General features: G+C 37.3%; 2 long non-coding RNA genes across 2 annotated transcripts; one reads left to right on the top strand and one right to left on the bottom strand.

The window, feature by feature from the left end:
- Positions 1-1,073: 1,073 nt before the first annotated feature.
- On the bottom strand, positions 1,074-2,030 carry LOC141615167 (uncharacterized). Its single transcript, XR_012529681.1, has 2 exons — positions 1,792-2,030; positions 1,074-1,664 (listed from the first exon to the last, which is right to left on the bottom strand). It is a non-coding gene; the product is annotated as an uncharacterized LOC141615167 (long non-coding RNA).
- Positions 2,031-2,276: 246 nt separating this feature from the next.
- LOC141615166 (uncharacterized) lies at positions 2,277-3,563 on the top strand. Its single transcript, XR_012529680.1, has 3 exons — positions 2,277-2,547; positions 2,937-3,050; positions 3,208-3,563. It is a non-coding gene; the product is annotated as an uncharacterized LOC141615166 (long non-coding RNA).
- Positions 3,564-6,799: the final 3,236 nt, after the last annotated feature.

The raw sequence follows: 6,799 nt of genomic DNA, 5'->3' as shown, positions 1-6,799 counted from the left end.
GTATACTTTTTTCTCACCTATGATTAATGTGTCTAATAATAAAATTAATGTATCTAATGATATTTTGTATCTAGAAATATATACACCCGTAATTACATAATTAATCCCTCACCAACTAGCACACCACCCTCGATACCCACGAGTAAAATGTAAACATGTACTCGTATATAGTAAGTTAGTGTAACTAAATGTTAGTTTGATGTACGAGGAAGTGGTAAACTAGCCCCTTAAGTTTGCATCAATGTGAGAATAACCCCCTTAACTTTATTTTGGTGTAAACAACCCCCATAACTTTGTAATAAAGTGAAATCAAACTCCTTTCACTTTTCCGGTCAAAATCTCGCCGGATTGTTAATTTCTCACCAATATCTCACCAATATTACGTATAATTGCTCATAATTTAACACTGAGATTTGGGTGCAACTTTTACAAAATTAAATTGCTACGTCCGTAAACAATTGGCTCGGAAAAAATAAGGAAACCTGAGATTGTTATCGCCTCTTTGAGAATAGAATGCCATGACATCATTTAGTCTTCAACAATGGAACTCTCCTCGCTCGCTTCTTTAAAAATAAATTTATTTATTTATTTGGCAAAGTTGAGAAAAGGAAAAAAGAAGTGATAATGTTGGTGTTGAGTGTTCTGGGTGATAGACAAGACGTCGGGGAGAGAGAAAGTCAGAGGTAGGAGTGGTATGACATATGAATTGTTGGATAATGTGCTAAAATAAGGCGTATAAATCTTACGGATACATGCATTTGTATAAGTATATAGAGCAGAAAGGGTGAAAATTATACGTAATATGTACAACATATGAGATATTGGTGAAAAATTGGCAATCCGGCGAGATTTTGACCGGAAAAGTAGAAGGGGGCTTGATTTCACTTTAGAGCAAAGTTATGGGGGTTATTTACACCAAAATAAAGTTAAGGGGATTATTCTCACATTGATGCAAACTTAAGGGGCTAGTTTACCACTTTCCTGGTTTAATGTACTTAAAAAGAAAAAGACATTAGTTCATTTAAGAACTACACAAACATTAGTAATGAACACATACAGTATACACATTTACATGAATGATGAATCCCTGACTATGTTTTTACTTCATTCAAACTGTGTTTTCATATAAAATCGTAAATTCTTATAGAAAGCTATCCTAAAATACTGAAAAATTCCATGATTTACTTCATTCAAACTGTGATTTCATACAATAACATCAATTTCACTCGATAATCCACACTACAATTCTATTACCTTCACGAACAATAATTAATCGACACTGATGCAATAATTCCTACGATACACAACATTTCGTCCTTCACTTACCAAATCTCATGACCCGAGTCAGACGCGTCGTTCACGGAAGTGATCACGTTGTGCAGTAAATATGCTACCTGAGTATTTTCTCTGCCGCCATATGAGTCGTCTTGGACCTTGCCGACCACCAGAATTGAGCTAAATGAAATCGTATACTAATACATAAAACGTCTTGGTGGCCTGGTGGGCACCGAACGTTTTCTCCGTTGGAGCACCGTCGCCGCTCCATTTTCGTTTCCTGACCCGCCCTTGAAAGTCGTCTTTGAAACACGACCAACACAGCCACATTACTTATCAAGCAACCACCATTATTAACAATCCCCAATACCATAAACCATCACTAATCACTGCCATTAAGAATCGAACACACACCAATTGAATCAAGCACACAAAGTGAACCTAGCAATTGAATTGCGAAATCAAACTCAAACAAAAACAATTACTATACGAAAATGAGAGAAATTGTTCACTTACGAAACCTAAACCGAAGAAATTGAGGTGGAATGAACGTTGTTGTTCGTCGTTGTTTATCGCTTGAATTTGTAAAGAAATCGAGTGAAATAGAATTGGGGAAAAAATGAAGATAGACAAAGCAGGTAGAAAGAAATGAGAGTAGAGACAAAGTGTTGATCTGGGAAAAGGTGTTTATACGCTGCTTATGATTGGGATTGTATCAGCCGTGATTTTATTTTTTAATCTAATGGTTGTAGGTCGTTTTTACCGTTCTCACCGAATAGTCGTTCTCACCGGATCCTATATATATATATATATATATATATATATATATATATATATATATATATATATATATAGGGGCGGGTTCGATTTAACGAAGCGAGTTACAGTGCGAACCGCATTTAACTACCTCAAATCAATAAAACACGCGACTACCACCCCCGACATTAAAAGCTTTCTAACTTACACAAACCAACCCTGCTGACATTAGTCTCTTTATGTTTTTTTTCATCCCCTTCCACCACCCGCGACCCTCCCTCCACCTCCCCAGACCACCACCCTCCGACGGCGACCTACTTGACGGGAGTCCGACGCCGATCACGCAGACGTGACTCTGACGCCGACGGTCTTGCTTTTCATCTTCTCCATTCTTATTTTTAATGCCTCTTTGTTCTATCATTCACGCAATCGCCATTGCTCCGGCGACCAATTCCATTCTCCGGCGACTCACTCCAGCATACTATCGCTGAATTTCCATTGCATCTCCCTTCTCCGGTGAGTTAGTTATTTTCAACTCCTAAAAACTTGTGATTTTAATTCTAGATCTACTAAAAAGAGGTGGAAATTCGAAAAAAACGTTGTAAAAATGGACTAGTCGGTACATTTTGACTCGGGAAATGTTCTCCTCAGCTAAATTTGAAATCAAAGAAGAAATACCATGTGTTGCTACATCGTAGCTAAATCATATATCATGTGAGATTAAATTATTTTAATTGATTTCCGGGTTTTGCTCTTGTAAATGTTGTCCGTTTTGGTGCATCTTGGTAAGTACTCCATTATTTAAATCCAACTCTCTTACCGCTAGTTTTTGTTTATCAGCTTGTTGTTCACCTCTGGTACATAATCTCTATTGTGATGTCTGACATTTGTGAATGTTGGTTCAGGTTGCATGGTGTTTGTGATGAGAATCCTTTGGCGTCTTTGATTGGTAGACTTGGGCTCCCCTTGTATCGCACTAGTGGTGATAACTCTGTGTTGTATGACCACGATTTAGAGAGGTAACTCTTTGGTCCAATATTCCAATTTATGTTGCTTTAATAATATTTCGTCCATCTCATCTGATTGCATACGTTTCTATTCATTTGTGAGGAGTATTTTAATTAGCATAAAAAAATCCCTTGCCAATTGAAATGTTCTTGGATTTGTTTTATGCAGTTATGCTCTTTATGATAGGGACGGAAACCAAGTCCCTCGGGAGCTAGTGACTAAGGTTGGCCTAGCATTCGAAGAACCTCTACAAGAGGCAAGTACTTTGGCCTCAGTGCTTTCTCATGGATGAAGTTGCTTGGTTTTTTTGTTGTTCTTTTCTCGTCCGAGTGACAGTTTGGTCATGTTGTTCATTGGTATTAATTATGTTTGCGCGCTGTAATTTCTCGTATCCAGTCAGAGAAAGTAAGGAAGGAATTCAGTGAGGACATTTCTATAGCATTTTCAATTCTTTACATCATGTTACTAGAGCAATGTATTATGTTGTAATCCAATTGTATATTTGTATCATTGTATTATGTTGGTGCGTCAACTTCTAAGGGTTTTAGTTTTAATTCAATTGCATCATTGTATTTTGTTGCACCATGTTGTTTGTTATTCTTGTCTGTCCCCTTGACATAATGCTCACGTCCTATGGGTATGTCAGGTTCCCTAGAAGCCAGCTTCTCCCCGTGCACAATGTGATTCCGATCATTCCATATCGTCTATACCGCCATAAACACCTTCTGTTCTATGGTACTTATAAAAATGATTCAAGTGAGGTTTTTATGTACCTGAATGATTATGACAAACTAAGGTGAGAGTGACTTGAACTAGTGTAACTGTGTAGTACTATAGAAGTGAAGTACTAAGTATATTTTGATAAACTGAGAATAAGAACAAAGCTTCAGTCCTTGCACAATTATTGTACGATTATTTTATTTTGTATATAACATAATGTATCTAGTACTCCCTCCGACCCACAAGTACTTTTCAAAATACGAAAATTGTATTGATTTAAATATAAACAATACGGACCACGTATAATAATGTATAACTAGCAAAAGATGTGTATCTAGCAAGGTAAAGAAGTGTATCTAGTTTGCTAGAGATGTGTATCTAGCAAGGTAAATGAATGTATCCAACAAGGTAAAGGAGTGTATCTAGCTTACTAGAGATGTGTATCTAACAAGACAAATGAGTGTATCTAGCTCGTTAGAGGTGTGTATCTAGCAAGGTAAAATAATGTACCTAGTAGTGTAAAAAAAAGTGTATCTACCTTGTGAGAGATGTGTATCTAGTAAGGTAGATGTATGTATCTAACAACTTAGAGGAGTGTATTAGGTAAAATACATGTACGTATCTAGCTAGCTAAAGGTATGTATCTAGTAACTTAAAGAAGTGTATCTAACGACTTAATGGAGAGGGACATAGTATTATGCTATAAAACGACCATAAAATCACACGTGATGACACATTTTTGACTAAAAAATGGTTACTTAAAAGATCGGTTGTACAAACTTCTCATATAAAACCGCTTTAGACCTAAATATGTAGTTTTAATGTCATTTAAGTATCGCAATATACATCTAGAAATCAGTTCACTCAAACCCAAATCCTTTCTTTTTTCCTTTGCTAAATTAAAAGAAAATGATGAATGCTTATGATCTCTTTCTTGAGTCCAAGAAATTAGTGACTTAGTTCAGGTCAACATTGTTTAAGATTGTCAACATTGTTTTGATTCTTGATCGATATTTTGTATGGTTTTAATACACTTCACATATATCTGTCAACCAACCCAAAGAGCCGAAAACATATATCCGTCAATCCATTTTTTTCCTTTAGTGAATTTTTCAAAGCTACATAACACTAGATAGTTTATGGAAAAATGGAAAGTTACCTTATATTAAAAGAATGCTAAATTCTGACTTTTTTTAATGGCTGTAACTTGTAAGTTGTAACTAGTTTTAGCAAATTGTCTAAAAAAAACTAGTTTTAGCAAAGATTATCACATGTACTGAAGTACACAATTTATGTCAAAATAAACTCAGATCAATTATGGATTTAAAATTACACCAAGTCGAGGTTGTCGTCTTAAAATTGAACATTTCGACATTACAATAGCGGTAGTATTCATGAAATTATAATACCAGAATAGTAGAGGCGTCGAGACTTGTTAGATACACAAATTAGTAAAGTCAGATGCACAAATTAGTACGCCCAGATACACAAGTCAATTTGTGCATCTATAGAACTATAGTCGTGCAACTGGGGTAGTATTGTGTGTATCCACAATCCACTAGCCACCCCTTGAGCCTCCACTAATCACCACTCACCTGACCGTCATCCACTACCATCCCTACAAGCACCACCACACTCTCAGCCCCTCACCCGACAACGGCCTCAAAGACGCATTCTTCGGAACCTTCAAGCATCCGAAATACATCGATTTGTGTATCCAACAGTAATACCGTGTGTATCCGGGATGATATCTTGTGTATCCACCACTCCACCAAGCCCATCCCCACACCACAGTCCACAACAAACCACCACCACCACCACCACCACAAACTATCCAATACACAAGTTTATACCCCGAAATACACAAATCGATTTGTGTATGTGGAGGTAATGTTACGTGTACCTAGTGTAATATTATGTGTATCCGAGCAACATCAGTCAACCCATGCCGCCTAATCAATCAACCCCCAAGACCGGGATGCATTCAATCCTAATTAACCACCTACCACCATCTACAACCTCATAACCAGCCGTCGTCGCTGCTAGAGATACCTAATAATAATTAAATAATACTTTGTTTCTTATTTCAACAAAATACGTTGAATCATGAATGTCACCATAGAAACAAAAGATAAGAGGTCATCATGCGAAAGAAAGGGACTTATCCAAACATCAGATAAAGCGGTGGACCATAATAACACCATCACTTCCTCCAGTCATCGTGACGTCTAGCCAGCGCACCATCTCACCACTGTACTACTCGTACCGCCATAGCTCCATCTCTATCCTTCAGACCACCGCGCAGCCATATTCGGCCTCAAACTCACACCATCGAGCCACCGTCAGTAGTTTGACGTACCTCCACGAGCACAGTGACCATCGAGATTTACTCATTTTCTAATTTGTTTTTCAAATTTAATCATAGATCTAAAAAATGAAGAAGAATTTGAACAAAATTGTTGTCCTTACAAGCTAATCGGACAAATTGTAGTCCAGAAGAGTCGATTACGGCGAAAATCGACTCCATTTGTGATGGTGGTGGTCGGCGACGAAGATTGAACAAAGAGAAGAAATAAATGGACGAAGATAGAAATGGGTAATCCGCCGATGACAGTGGAGTTGCGGTGGCGCACCTGCGAGTTTGATGCCGGAGCTCCGGCGACACGACGATGAGGATGGATAAGCATGAGAAAGTTTAAGTGTTGGAGAGTAATGGAGTTGGAGTTGGGTTTTACAGGAAAGGAGAGGAGAGGTAATGTCTTTTAAAGGGTTTAATATGAGCCCTTGATCTGATTTGATCTAATGGCTAAAAGGGAGTTCGTAAGTTCGCACCCTAATTTAGTTCGCACGAGATCCTGATTATATATATATATATATATATATATATATATATATATATATATAGAATCAGGATCCCGTACGAACTAAATTAAGTTACGAACCGTACGAACTAACATAAAATCCTATCTTAACAGCGCAAACCCAAACACACTTTACCTGATTTCCCTCTCTCATCATAATCCACACAAACTACACACTA

Source organism: Silene latifolia, chromosome 11, assembly GCF_048544455.1.
Source record: "Silene latifolia isolate original U9 population chromosome 11, ASM4854445v1, whole genome shotgun sequence".
NCBI classification, from domain to species: domain Eukaryota; kingdom Viridiplantae; phylum Streptophyta; class Magnoliopsida; order Caryophyllales; family Caryophyllaceae; genus Silene; species Silene latifolia.
This window is presented reverse-complemented; position numbering and strand designations above follow the sequence as displayed.